Source organism: Mustela nivalis, assembly GCF_964662115.1.
Source record: "Mustela nivalis genome assembly, chromosome: 5".
NCBI lineage: Eukaryota > Metazoa > Chordata > Mammalia > Carnivora > Mustelidae > Mustela > Mustela nivalis.
This window is the reverse complement of record NC_139024.1, coordinates 83,188,522-83,203,575: the sequence shown is the minus strand read 5'-3', so window position 1 is coordinate 83,203,575 and position 15,054 is coordinate 83,188,522. Positions and strand designations below refer to the sequence as shown.

At 49.5% G+C, this 15,054-nt stretch overlaps 2 long non-coding RNA genes across 2 annotated transcripts; both read left to right on the top strand.

Annotated features, from left to right (window-relative positions):
• The first annotated feature begins 1,719 nt into the window (after positions 1-1,719).
• LOC309865679 lies at positions 1,720-4,175 on the top strand. Its single transcript, XR_014312234.1, has 4 exons — positions 1,720-1,830; positions 2,372-2,845; positions 2,989-3,048; positions 3,936-4,175. It is a non-coding gene; the product is annotated as an uncharacterized lncRNA (long non-coding RNA).
• A 2,356-nt stretch (positions 4,176-6,531) lies between these two features.
• Positions 6,532-14,593, top strand: LOC309865674. The gene is made up of 4 exons (XR_014312230.1): positions 6,532-6,828; positions 8,016-8,444; positions 13,295-13,455; positions 14,093-14,593. It is a non-coding gene; the product is annotated as an uncharacterized lncRNA (long non-coding RNA).
• The last annotated feature ends 461 nt before the right edge of the window (positions 14,594-15,054 follow it).

The window sequence follows — 15,054 nt, the reverse complement described above, 5'->3', positions numbered from 1 at the left end:
CCTGACTCTTCCCCCAGCTTGATATCATGCAGATTTGCCACGGGTATGAATGGACAAGTGCCTCCCCCCTACCTCTCTGTGTACCTCTTGCTTCTTGTACAAGGGTGACTGTAGGACAACCCTGGAAACTCCCTCAGTGCCACCATATGTATAACTCAGAACTATGAAGGCATTGATGCTCATGGGGCCGCCCTTAACCACTGGTGGAAGGAAGCTGAGGGGTGAGTGTGTATCCCTTTTTATCCCTTGACAGACAGTTTTGAATCTCCTTAGAAGCGTCTGTGGAGAAAAGGGTCTGTATTCCATAGTGGTGGTGGTCAGCTCAATAATGCACTCTTGACTTGGTTTATCTTTTCTTCTCTCTTTCTGTGTCACTCTGTCCCTTATTTCTGCTCCCTGGAATTTTATTCCCAAATAAACTACCTGCGCGCAAACCTTTCGTTAGGGTTCTGCTTCTAGAGGAACCTAGGCTAAGCCACGTGGCATTTAACACAATGGGACTGAATGAGATCATTGGTGGCTTGGTGAAGATTGAATACAGATACAGGATTGAGCCCCAGGAGCCTTCCTTTAGAGGTGAAGGAAATGAGGAGAACCTACCCTGAAGAATCACCTAGAAAATGTAGTGTCTTGGAAGCCAAGAGAAACAAGTGTCAAAAGGAGAAGGAATGATCAGCTGATCCTCATTGTCAAGTAAGATGAAGAGTACCGATGACCTTTAGGTTTAATCACATCGGGGGACAGGGCACGGCGGGGGAGGGGGTAGGGGGTAGGACTGTTGACCTTAACAAAGAGCAGTTTGAACAGAGTTGTGTAGTGATTGAACTTGCCTGAGAGAGAAGCTGGAGGGGAAGTAGGGTCAGGAGAGACTTTTTTATTCTTATTTTATTTTAAAAGGTTTTATTTATTTATTTGACAGAGTTCACAGGTAGGCAGAGAGACAGGCAGAGAGAGAGGGGGAGGCAGGCTCCCCGCTGAGCAGAGAGCCTGATGCGGGGTTCGATCCCAGGACTCTGGGATCATGACCTGAGCTGAAGGCAGAGGCTTTAACCCACTGAGCCACCCAGGCACCCCAGGAGAGACTTTTTTAAAGATGGGTGGAACTATAGCACATTTAAATATATTTAAAGTAAAGATTTTATTTACTTATTTGACACAGAGAGAGCACAAGCAGGGGAACAGCAGGCAGGGGGAGAGGGAAAAGCAGGCTCCTCCCTGAGTAGAGACCCCAACGTGGGGCTCAATCTCAGGACCCCAGGATCATGACCTGAGCTGAAAGGCATGAGGGGTTAGTGATATTGCTTACCTTACTGACTGAGCCACCCAGTTGCCAACATTTAAATATATCAATATGCTGTTTTAAATGATTTAGCGAAGAGGGAAAAACAGGTGATGCAGGGGTGAGGAGAGACCATTGCTAGAGGGAGGAGATGGGATCCAGGGGCCAGTGAAGGTGTTTGCCTTAGATAGGAGCCAGACTGTTTATCCTCAAACTGCAGGAGGAAAAGCAGAGTATGTGGGTAAATTCTCACATCCCAGGGCTTGAACTGCAAGATGTCAGTCAGGTTTTGAGCCTGTGCCATCTGCCACACCCCTTCACTTCTCAGTGAGACCAGAGAGAAGCGACCTCCCCAAGGACACACCACCAATTAGAAGCAGACATGGGGCAGGAATCCAATCCGAGGCTCCTCCTGCCCCACCCAGCACCCGAGAGCTCTCCCCTTGGGAACGATCCTGACCCTACTCGGTTATCCACTTCACCTGTGCTGAGTAGTGCATGGTAGCCTAGCAGAGGACCACCACCAAGCCACGGGGCAAGTGAATTAGAAGGTCGGCTGATGAGTCCCCGGGATCTCCCTATATGTATTGATTCAGCCTTATCTCTGTAAGATAGACTGTCCATGGGCAAACTGGGCTGAGCAAAGTCTGCCAAATGCAGAAGGAGGATACTTATTACAAATTCGAGTGCAAAACAAAGGGCACAAATCCTTCTGAAATATAGATTCCTGGTCTCAAATACTCGGTCAGCCCTTGTTTCCTGATTTGAGGTTTAGAAATGCATGGTCCCTCTAAGCTTAGAGTTGAAAGCAGCAGAAGTGGGTGGACAGTGAGTGTCTGGGGTGGGGTGAGCTGCACATAACAAAAGGGCACAAAACCCCTGCAAAAGCCATACACTTCCAGGATGCTTGTAAAACCCCAGAACTCTCTCCCCCTAATTCCATTCATTTCTTGAACATTCTCTGTGCTCTGTTGTGACGGGCTGTGCTAAGGGCCTCAGGTACACAGAGGAAGGGAATGAAGGGTATACAAAACAGATAAACTGAAACGTCCTGTCTTCACCTTTTTACCACTTTTTTTTTTTTTTTTTAAGATTTTATTTACTTGAGACACAGAGAGAGAGAGAGCATGAGCGGAGAGAGGGAGAAGCAGACTTCCCACTGAGCAGGGATCCTGAAGTGGGACTCCATCCTGAAGTGGGACTCTGGGATCATGACCCACCCTGAAGGCAGATGCCCAACCAGCTGAGCCACCCGGGGGCCTGGATTCAAAAATATAAATGATAAGCTGCTCTTGGGTACAAATTATTCCCTTGTGAGCTTGCGGAGTGTGACCCACTTATCTCTAGGGCCGATCGCCAGTTAAATCCTGCCCAAGTGGCTGAAAGCCTGTTTGTTTTACGACAAACAGGAAAAGGGGCCCTCACTGAAGTTCGGGCCCAGGGCGGAGTCTGAAGCCGACACTCTACTATGTTTCTTCGGGGAATCCTGGAGCTGAGACTGTTTGAGATGCCTCTCTTCCCCACGTTTGGACCAGAATAGTATTGGAAGAGACACCCAGGCCTCCGGTTCTGACCACCACCATTGGGGGCTTGGGGGTGGACTGGGGGGAGGGGTGGATGAGGGGCTGAAATGTCCCCATGTGATAAGCCAGGAATGTGTCTCTTAAAAAATAATCGTGATGTCTTCATTTTTCTGTTGCCCTTTGCAGCTGTTTCCAAACCCTTGCAGTATCAGTGATTTCAAGGAATCCTCACCTCCTTCTGGAGAGGTAGGTGGAGTAGGTTTTCTTATCACTGGGGTACAGCTGGGGAGACGGAGGGTCTGGGAGGCCATGTGACTCGGCCCAGTCACGGGGCTAATAAGCAGCTGAGCTGGAACTCGAGGCTGGGTCTCCTGATGCTGAGTCTGACGCCCAGGTGACCAGGAGCCTTGGCAGCCACCCGGCCCTCAGAAGAGGGTGTGGCCTTCCCCCAACAGGACAGCCCCGCTCCAGGTCTGGGTTGGCCCATTCCAGCTGTCTGGCCTTGGGCAGCCTAAGGGTCTCTGTGCCTCTTTCCTCATCTGGAAAATGAGCAAAATCATAGTACCTGAGTCCCCATAAGGTCTTTTGAGAGTAAATGAGATATTATGGAGAAAGCAAAACACCACATCTGGCCTAGTGCAGAGACATCCATAAATGTTGTGTCCCCTCCCCCCCCAAAAAGTCTTTTCCTTAAGGCACACCCGAAAAAGTTATTTAAGAGTCCTGCCAAAGCCTCATTGTTTCCCCATAATGCTACCCCTTGCTACTGCTCTTTTTACTTTTCCTAGCCACACCTCTTGGGATCTTTCCGACAACCCCATAAGGTAACAGAACCCAAAAGTCTTTTTGCAATCTTATTTTTTAAAATAAATTATTTTTTAATCAAAGTGTATATATATATATATACATACCTATATGTATATATATATATTTAAAAGTTTTTCTTTATTTGACACAGAGAGCACAAGTAGGCAGAGCAGCAAGCAGAGGGAGAGGGAGAAGCAGACTCCCCACGGAGCAGGGAGCCTGATGAGGACCTCTGTCCCAGGACCCTGAGATCATGACCTGAGTGGAAGGCAGACGCTTAACCGACTGAGCCACCCAGGCACCCCTTCTTTGCTCTTGTCTTACAGATGAGTAGAAACCAAGGCAAGAGAGGGGACCACGCTAAGGCAACACCTCTGTTGGCCACTGAGCTAGGACTCCGGGCCTCTTGTTCTTTCAACTCTTGGTGACTGGAAATCTTTCATTGTCCAGGTTTCCCTCTCTGCTTTTGGAAAGCACAGTTAAGGGACCTAACGGAATTCTTCGAATGTTCAGGATTACCTTTCAGAATGAAAACATTGGAGAGCAAAGTGGGTTTGCAGTCAACAGACCCTCCTTCCAGCCCATGCGGCCTCCCAGCACCTCCCTGGGCCTGGGGGTTGCAAAGGCAGCCCGGGGTGGGGGGCGACTTCCAGCTGACTCCCCACAAGTGGGTGACGGCTGAAAAGGTCAGAAGGGCATTGCTCCGGCTTGATAGTTCAGTGTCAGCTCTGCTGCGGGATATCTGAGAACACTTTGAGCAAGTCAAGGTGCACCTCTGTTTCCTAATGTGTAAGAAAAGAGATTATGTCTCAGCTGCCTTGCTGATAACCCAAAAGGGACTTGCTTAAGGACACCAGTGACATGTTATAGGCACTTAAAAAAAAAAAAGAACCCTTTTTTATTATGAAAAACTTCAAACCACATTTAATGTCAACCAAATGATATAATGAACCCCCACGGATGCTTAGTCTGTCATTAACTGTTCTGTCTCTTTTTTCATCTTTACCTCCAGTCCCTCCCACTTGGTTACTTTGTATAGTTCTTTTCCTGGGTGAAATTTACAAACACAGACATGTAGAAGGCTTAACTGTGTAACATCGAAAAATAGATTTGTCCATGTAAACTATATCTCTATTCCAATATAGCATATTTGCCCCTTTCTGGAAAGTTCTCTCCTGTCCAGCATGGGCAAATAAATAACTGAACTTACGAAACAAACACGGATGTGAGTTTAGCACTCTGAGGGGTAGCACCTGCTGTCTTCGGGCTGGCTAGGTCAGAGTCGGATCTGCTGTCTTCTTCCCCTCCCTGCTTCTGTGCACTCTTGCCATCCTTTGTGTCCCTAGAAGTGATGGCCTTTTGCACAGCCTCTGTATCCAGTTATCCTATTACAAGGCCTTTACAACCCTAGCTGCAAATTCGTAGAAACAATGTTTTGGGGCACCTGGCTGGCTTTGTCAGAGGAGCATGTGACTCTTGATCTCAGGATTGTGAGTTCCAGCCCCATGTTTATTTTAACTAAAAAGAAATACATAAACTTAAAAAAAAAAAAAAAAGAAGAAGAAGAAGCAGCTTTCTTTTGTTTTTCTGAAATACTTATTCTCCAGGTTTTTTTTCTTTTGTTCCGCTCTGTTTTTCTTTCCTATGACTGCTTGCTCATCACGTGGCTATCTCCCTTCGGAGCGTTCTCGCCTTTCCGTGTTCGGCCCATCCTCTCTGAGTTCACTGTCCTTTGTTTTGGACAGTTTATACCCTGGACACTAGACACTGAGCTGTAACCCTAAGGTCCCCTGATCAAGGCCAGGCACTTGTTCAACAGTGAGGGAGGGAGGAAGTGAATGCAAAAGAGACGCTTTAGCTCAGGAACCCCAACCTGTCAGCTTTGCCATTTCTGGACCACATCTCTCTCTCTCTCAGCACTGAGCAAGAAGCTATTTATCTGCCCCTTTGGAAGCCCCAGGATGAGATAGGAAAGAGGCTGATTTACTGGCAAAATGTGACCCAGAGGACCATTCTCCCCCCACCCCTCATCATTTAAAAAAAAAAAAAACAACAACAGAGCGAGGCTGGGCTATCAGGGATACTTCCTGTTTTCCTCTCTTGAAAGCATCCTGGATAGATGAAACAGGGATCAAAGGGACCGTCTGCCTCTGGGGCTTCGGGACTGGTAGAATGGCTTTTAACCCTCTGCTGCCTCCTACACCTTCTATTTCCTGGGTAGATTTAACTTCTTGAGGGCAGGGGCCTTGCATTCATTCATTCATCAAATTACTGGACTCCACTCAACGCCAGGCTTTGTTTGAGGACCTGGGGATACAGGGATGAGTATGACACAGTCCCTGGCCTTATTCATCAGACAGCAAATGACCGTCAGTGCGGACACGATTAAGCAAGCCCTTTCTCTGGGTTCTGCCCTCACTACATGCTTTTTTCATGCATTCAATCCTCCAGACAAGCTTGCGGTTCTTTATTATGCCCATTTCACAGATAAGGAGAGCAAGTTTGGTTTTTTTTTTTTAAAGATTTTATTTATTTATTTGACAGAGATCACAAGCAGACAGAGAGGCAGGCGGGGTGGGGGTTCGGCGGGAGGCTGCCTTCCTGCTGAGCAGAGAGCCCGATGTGGGGCTCGATCCCAGGACCTCGAGATCATGACCTGAGCCAAAGGCAGAGGCTTAACCCACTGAGCCACCAGGCGCCCAAGGAGAGCAAGTCTTTATTTATTTATTTTTTTAAGATTTTATTTATTTATTTGACAGACAGAGATTACAATCAGGCAGAGAGGCAGGCAGAGAGAGAGGAGGAAGCTGCCTCCCTGCCGTGCAGAGAGCCCAATGCGGGGCTGAAGGCAGAGGCTGAAGGCAGAGGCTTTAATGAACTGAGCCACCCAGGTGCCCCAAGTCTTATGAAAGTTAAATAACCTGTCTCTGGGAGCTGCCAAGGCTGGGGTTAGAGTTCAGTGGTCTGACAGCGGCAACCTGCCTTCTTAGCTGCCTCCCTGTCGGAAAGGCAGGAGTGACTCACTGCGGTAATTGTTACAAACTGTTGCTGGGCTTGGTCAGGCAGCTTCTGATGACCAGGTGTGTTTTGCATCCCGCTTAGGCACCGAACTGGACTAGAATGGAGGTGAGCTGCTTTGTAGCCCCTGAAGACTGGAAGCAAAGCCAAGAAACTAAGAGGTCCCTTTTGGCTCCGTCCGGGAGACAAAGAGCATTGCAGGTTCTTTCTGCCATTTCTGGAACAGATCTTTTTTTTTTTTTTTTTTCTTTTTTTGTGGGGGGAGGGACATTTTCGAGAAAAACTTGCTGTTGATAGGTAATAAGAGCAACCAAGGGGCGTCTGGGTGGCTCAGTGGGTTAAGCCTCTGCCTTCTGCTCAGGTCATGATCTCGGGGTCCTGGGATCGAGCCCCGCATCGGGCTCTCTCTCTCTGCTTCTCCCCTCTCTCTGCTTGCCTCTCTGCCTATTTGTGATCTCTCTCTGTCAAACAAATAAATAAAATCTTAAAAAAAGAAAAAAGAGCAACCAAGTGAACATATATATGGAGGGATTATTCCAAGCCTTAGCTTCTGTCCTCACTTGCCTCCTTGGGCAGAAGTTTGTTTTGTTCCCCCATTTCTGGGGAGGAGCTGAGGCTCAGACTGGTTAGTTAGCGCACCCCAAATCACACAGCTAGACAGCACCGGGGTTTGATCCTAGGTTTGACTAACTCCTAAACCTAACACTTTAATCATACTTGTCTCCCCGATGCTGAAACTTGGCAGAGGGAGGAAGGAAATCCCTTCCTGCCGAGCTTCCTGACAAACTGTTAAGTGGCAGGTGAGGATACCAAGTAACCTTGAGATCTGTCGGTGAGGGACATTGGCACACAAGGATCTTCAGGTGCTTCCGATCTGCAATTCTATCCCTTTAAGACCCAGAGCTCCCATGCCAAGGCCGGTCCATGATCCTCGGAGATTTCAAGGGTGGGGAAACTGGATTGAACGCGCTGACATACAACAAGGGAAAAAAAAGACCTCAGCATTTTTGCCTCGCCTCGGTGGCTCCTGCCTTTCCCCCCACCCTCCCTCTCTCATTTATTTATTACTCTCCTACTCCCTGGCCAGGCTGCTGTGTCAACACTGATAAAAGCAAATCTCCCCACAAACAGGTGCAGCCAGAGCTGCCCCTTGGACAGCTGCCAGGGAATGTGATCGCTCAGCTGAGGTGACCTGCCCCTGCCCAACCCCCTTCTAGGGTTCCAGCCCAGGGCATGTGTCCTTGGGCAGTTACTGTCTGTGTGCTCAGAGCCTGGTATCTCTGTTGGCATCACAGACTCAAGATAGCAGATGTGGTTGGGGTTGGGGTGGGTCTGTGCAGGATGGGGGGGGGGTCCTCCTGGACTATCTTGTTTATTTTCCCTTTCAGTTTCTTCTGAAATGCAGACACTACTGTGTCACCAAGTTCCTCCTGCAAGTATCTGAAATTATTTCCCAGGAATATCACTGCCTGATTTTTCTAGGTAACAAATGTTTTTTCCAGGCCTACCCATTTCCTAATTCACACATACGCTTGCAATGTAATGATCCAAATGACATGATCTGAGTACCCCCTGGGGCTTCCTTTGCCGGGTTGGGGGGGAGGTCACTTAAATATGTGGTGAGCCAACCCTGTTATCCAGAAGGCATTTCGACGCTACCAAGCCATGTGACTTTGACTCTTTGTAAAAGATGATATTTCATCCCCCTCACCTCCGTGTCTGTGTTTGGTCCCCAAGCATCATTTCCCCACTTCCCTAGGGTACCAGCCTTTCCGGAAATGCCCTAGCTCTGCAGGCAGCCTCTACCTCCCTGAGAGGTAAGAGGGGGCGCTGAGGCAGGGAGGGCACCTGCACCGGGTGGGCCTGCTGGCTGAGGCCGGGCCGGGTGGATGGCAGGGGCTGCGGCTGACCGGAGCCGCCCAGCCGCTTGGCCCCCTCCATGGAGCAGCACCCAGCTCAGGCTCCGGCCCCGGGAGGAGAAGAGGTTGCTATGCAAATGCGCGGCGGCCAGCGGCCCCCTTTACCCAGGGGCCCTCTGGTTGCCAAAACAGACCATTCCCCAGAACAGTCGCCTAGAGACGGGCGCTGTCATAGCAGCCTCTGTGTGGCAGCAAGCCAGCAGCGCTGCCAGGAGGAGCTGGGTCAGGGTGTTCAGACCTCCTCGGCACCCCCTGCCAGCCCGTCTCCACCTCAGGGAGGGGAGTGGTGGCTTGGGCCCCTCCTTGGAGCAGGGGAGGGCACTAATTGGATTGAACACTCCAGAAACTCATCAGCAGCTCCTCCCTGGGGGAAAGGAGTGTGAGGGGGAGGCTTCACACGGGCTTTGTGATGGGTCTCAGCCTCGCCCTCCTTGCAGCCTCTCCCTGACTTGGTCCCCACCAGCCTTTGCCCACCCAGCACCTTCCTGGGTCACCACAGCCAGGTCTGGGATGGAGGGCAGGGGGCAGAGGACAACCAGATAACCACCGAAACATTCAGCCATGAGGAGGAGGGGTTCACGATGTTATAGCAATTCATAGAAGTTACAGGGTCTGACCTGCTTGGAGGGGTTAGGGGAGAATGCTTATCAGCGGTGGCTCCCGGACCCCTTCATCCCCCAGCCTCTCCTCCCCTCCTCTCTCCTCTCCCTCACCTCTCACCCAGCCTGTGAGGCTTGGCCATCCCCACGCCCTGAGAGCTAGGAGCTCGCGACTTTTTCCTACCTTATTTGGCAGCAAGAGAGCTTGTCATTTAAGCATGTGTATCTAGCCTCTTAACAATTAAACAACAGCATAAACTTCTAAAAGCCAGGACCCATATAATTCTGTGACAGCACACCTTGACCGTGAAGAACGAGCCTGATTTTAATAGAGCCGCTTGAATGTGGTGCCTTGAATGTGATCTTTATCACCTTGGGGAGACCTCGGATGTTGCCTTTGCAGCAACTGTTCTAGATTGGCCTTCAGAGACCACTTAAAACCTCACGAACTCTGGGATTGGGGAGAGAAGGAGATTCAGTGACAGCCTGAGTGACATTAGGCCAACAGGTGGGCTACCAAGAAGTAAGTGACTCCCCAGGACATCATTCCCTGTGGTCCAGATGCTACAGGCCAGGGGCAGAGCAAGAGTCTGACGGGGGTGGGAGGACAGCCTCGTACCTGCATGCTGGGCAAGGGAGTCTCCTTCCTTCAGAATCCACAGGAGGCCTTGGGAGCCCAGTGGACTCTATTAACACGAGGTCTTCCTCCAATCTTGTTTAGTAAAGCAACGTGTACATATGTGATCTCTCCCTTCTCTTTCTCCTTTCCTTCCTCATGTATCAAGTGTCTACCTTGGGCCAGGCCCTGGAGATTCAGAGACTGATGAAACTGATGCCATCCTGTAGTTGTGAGGAGAAAAACAATGCCTAGTGTAAGGGACATTTGCCATACATTATGGTTACCGGTACCTTTTTTTTTTCTTTTTTAAGATTTAATTTATTTAATTGACAGAGTTCACAAGTAGGTAGAGAGGCAGGCAAAGAGGGGGAAGCACGCTTCCCGCTGAGCAGAGACCCCGAAGTGGAGCTAGATCCCAGTACCCTGTGATCATGACCTGAGCCTAAGGCAGAGGCTTTAACCCTCTGAGCCACCCAGGGTGCCCCCACCGGTAACTTTTGATTAACTTTCTGGTGCCTGTGGGTTTTCCCTGGATCATCAATTTCACACCTCTGACGGGTAAAGGCCAAAAATTTCCTTTCCCAGACCCCTTTGCAGCTCAGGTGTCTGCACATGACCCAGGCTCCACAAATCTGATGCAACCACATGGGTTTTGCTTTGGAAGACAGTAAGAGATAGCAGGCATCCCGGGGAAGGGGGCTGGAGGAGGCGTCTGGCCTTCAGAGCAACGGGAGGGACGTTCTGAGGTCCAGTTTCTACCATCGTTGAAGAGGGGGAGTTGGAGCAAGTTGCAGAATTCATGCTGACAGCTGCCATGGTGGCTTGACTAGCAAAGTACCATGGGGTGGTTTGGGCATCATCTCTGACTTCTGAGCCTGAATATTTTCCTTTCTGGATTCTTCTTGAGCCACTGAATGTTTTATTTTATTTTAAGATTTTATGTATTTATTTGACAGAGAGAGAGATCACAAGTAGGCAGAGAGGCAGGCAGAGGGGGTGGGGGAAGCAGGCTCCCTGCTGAACAGAAAGCCTGATGCAGGGTTTGATGGTTTGATCCTAGGACCCCGAGATCATGACCTGAGCCAAAGGCAGAGGCTTAACCCACTGATCTACCCAGGTGCCTCTGAACGTTTTGTTTTATTTAAAGATTTTTTTTTTTTTTCTATTTATCTGAGAGAGAGAGAGAGAGAGCACGTGAGTGGAGGAAGGGCCAAGAGGAGAGAGAGAATCTGGAGCAGATTCCTGAGTGTAGAGCCCAATGAAGGTGTTGATACTGGGACTTTGAGATCATGACCTGAGCCAAAATCTGGAGTTGGTCCTTCAACCAACTGAGCCACTCAGACGACACTTGAATGTTTTTTAATCAATTCCTTTTCTGTTAGAGTAGATCCTGTTGTTTGCAGCTGAGAACTCTGATGCACATGGGCGGATGGAAGAATAGGTAGCTTGAAGGGTAGGCGGGTACATAAAGGGGGGGAATGAATGGACAGGCACCAAAACTTGGAGTGAATTTTTGGCAGAGGGGGATGGGACTAATAGGTTATTTTCTCCTCTTTGGTTCTTTGTATTCCTTTTCTTTCTCCTCCTTTCTTCTCTGAAAGCATATTACTTGCATAATAATAGTTAGCAGAGGGGCGCCTGGGTGGCTCAGTGGGTTAAAGCACCCGACTCTGATCTCAGTCATAAGATTGAGCCCCAGTGGAGCTCCGCACTCAGGAGGGGGTTTGGTTAGGATTCTCTTTCTCTCCCCTTCTGTGTCCCCTGCTCCCCGCTCGTGCTCTGTCTCTCAAATAAATCAAGTTACCAGAAATCAACATCTAGGAGAGCTCACAGCACAGGGAAGATAGAAGGCCAACTCTGAACACTTGGGGCTCCAAGCCAGTAAGAGTTCCACGGGACCCTGATTCTGGAGTTTGATCCCAGCCACCATCCCACTAAGCTTGCCCTGACCACCCCCCCAGAGCCTTCTCTTTCTCTTGTCCTGTGAACCCTACACCCAAGGCTGTGCCCCCCAATCTGAGGCGTGCACTGGCTCCTCCAGCTTTGTGACATTTTCCTATTGTTACCCAACAACCCTATTTCACCTTGAGCAAGGATGACACACACTTGTGACTCATCCCATATTGTTCTGCCTTCTCCCGGCTATTGACTGCCAGCGGTTCTGACCGTCCCTCGGTGGGCAAGTACCACAGCCTTGCTCTACAGCTATTTTTCACATGTCCTGTCCCATCGCCCAGCATAGATCGTCAGTTCCACGAAGGCTGGAATTGCAATTTATATGAGTTTTGTAAACTCCGTTCCCCATGGCTTTGTGGGAAGGGTCTGAAGATATGCTTATAGAAGATGAAGATCATATGGTTTCTTTTCACCTTGATGACTTTTTGTAGTAAACTTAAAAAATTTTTTTTTTTTTAAATTTAGGGGCACCTGGGAAGCTCACTGGGTTAAATGTCTGCCTTCGGCTCAGGTCATAATCCCTGGGTGCTGGGATCAAGCCCTGCATCAGGCTCCCTGCTCAGTGGGGTACCTGCTTGTCCCTCTACCATTCCCCCTGCCTGTACTCTCTCTCTCTCAAATAAATAAATAAAATAAAAAAGATTTATTTGAGTGAGAGAGTGAGAGAGCGCGCGCGAGTGCGCATGAGTGAGGTGGAGGGGTAAAGGGAGGGGGGAACAAGCTCCCCACTGAGCAGGAACCCTGATGTGTGGCTCGATCCCAGGACCCAGAGATCATGACCTGAGCCAAAGGCATCTACTTAACTATCTGAGCCACCTGGGCATCCCAGTTTTCCACAGTAAGCTTATTTTTAAGTAAACTCTTGTGTCCAACCTGGGGTTTGAACTCATGACCCCGAGATCAAGAGTTGCATGCTCTATAGACTGGGCCAGCCAGGTGCCCCATTCCATAGTTAAAAAAAAAAAAAAATTTAAAGATTTTGTTTGTTTGACAGAGACACAGCAAAGAGAGGGAACACGAGCAGGAGGAGTGGGAGAGGGAGAAACAGGCTTCCAGCTGAGCAGGGAGCCCGATGTGGGTCTTGATCCCAGGACCCTGGGAACATGACTCTAGCCAAAGGCAGACACTTAACGACTGAGCCCCCAGGCGCCCCTCGGTAGTAAAATTATAAGCTTTTGCAGGTAGGACCCTTTCCTCTCCCTTCCTTCCTCCCTTTCGTCCCCCCTCCCTCCTTTCCTCCCTCCTTCCCTCCCTCTCTTCCTTCCTTTCTTCCTTCCTTCCTCACTTAATAAATGTCCATGATGTGCCAGGTGTTTACAGTTTAATATCAAGAAACACATACAAATAGACAAATAAGTAAAAAAAAAAAAAAAAAAAAGTGGCAGAAGAGCTTGGAGATCCAAGTGTGCAGGGGAGAGGGGTATGATCGGTGTGGAGTGGGAAAGGCTTTTTCACAGGAATAATATCAAACGTTTATTCTAGGACAGCTCTGTTCTCAGTATTTAACATATGCTCTTGGGCTTAATTTTCAAAATAGCAACATGGCAAGTACTATTGTCACTTCCATTTTACAGGTGAGGAAGCTAAAGCCCTGAGACCTTTACAGAGCTGGGACATGCACTGGGGCTTCTGAGTTCTAACATTGATGAGCTTCACTGCTGTACCCTACTGCCTGCAGCAGATTCTGGAACTATGAGTGAACGATCACCAAGCTTAGAGGCCTACATAGTCCAGGGTATGGCACCCAGTCACTCAATGACAAGTGAGAACCCATTACCACAGCCTTGGATGTTAGTTCTCTTTGTTTCTTGAAAGTTAATTTCGTTGCAGTTTCAAACCTCTTATGTTATCTCCCCTCTAGACCACTCTCTCCCCTTCTGGTCTGCTTCCTACCCAACTGCTCTCTCTAATGGCTCTTGAACATCTAGAGTCAACCTTTTCCTCCAAAAGAAATACACACACATCCATATACCCTGCGAGCCTCCCCACTGCTCCGTGGCCCTCCCCAAGCCCCTTTGCTCCCCACGATCCCCCCCATGCTATTTTCCCTCAATGCCATTGAATATCACCCGCCACCCCCACCCCCCACCACAACACTGCGCTCTGACCGAGAGGACTTGGGAGCTGCGTCCTCCTCTGAACCGCTCCAGCACTGGGGTCTCAGCCAGCTGCTGCCTGCCCAGGGGCTGCAGGGTTATTGCAAGAAGTCTCGGTGTCTATTTGTATTCCAAATATCGTCTGCCGACTGGATAAGTAATGTCTGGGTATGACTGTGCTATTGCTTTTCAGCTGTGCTGAATCCCTGGTCGTTTTTCCACTGTGAATTTCCCCGGTTGACTAAAACCCTAAATAACAGCCCCTTTCATTTGCAGGACTGCAACAATTTCCAAGCTGTGGGGAGGGAGTCCTCCCGCCAGAGCAGGTTGGAAGCCACTGAGCCCAGGCTATGGAGGCAGCATGTTGTCCCTGCTCTGCAGAGACCTAGTCATGAGACCTGAGGTCAGGTTCCAGCTCCAACCCAGGCTGGTTGGATGATCTTGGGGGCAGCCCCGTGTGACCTGGAGAGCTTGGGTTTCCTCATCCCGGAGCAGAGATTGTGAACATGATTTGGCAGGATTTTCAAGATGATTAAATGAGATAGATCAAGGGCTTTGAAAGCTGTGGAGTGTGGCACAGATGGAGGGATTGTTGTGGTCATCTAAGACACTGACACAGATGGTCAGCTTCTCCAGGGCAGGGACAGTCCCCTCCCTCAGTGACACTTCTTGCGTTCAACGCAGGTGGGTGAGATGACCTCGTAAAAACACCTCTAAGCGAGGTGCACAGTGGCTCAGCACACAGGCGTTTAATAAATGGTAATGGGTATGTATGCATGTGCCTCTGGTTCGAATCTTCTGTCTGCCTCTGGCTGGGTTAGAGAGTATGACAGTGGGCGAGGTTAGCGCTGACAGACTCTCGAGTCCTTGTCTACCACATAGCTGAGGTGACAGCGGCTGCTTGGTGAGGCGGCCGTGAGGCTGAAGGAGCTGTCTGTGTACCAGAGCTGGGCACAAACTGCAACTCCGTGGGCAGCAGCTCTTGTTTCACTATGATTTTTTTTTAACTTATTTAGGAGAGAGCACACACACAAGCGGGGCGAGCAGCAGAGGGAAAAGAAGAAGCAGACTCCCCGCTGAGCAGGGAGCCCCATGCAGGGCTTGATCCCAGGACTCTGGGATCATAACCTGAGCCAAAGGCAGCCAACCGACTGAGCCACCCAGGCGCCCCATGTTTTACTATTATTTATTGAGCAGTGCTTAAGGGGGTGGTGTGAGGAGGTCACCAGACTGGGAAG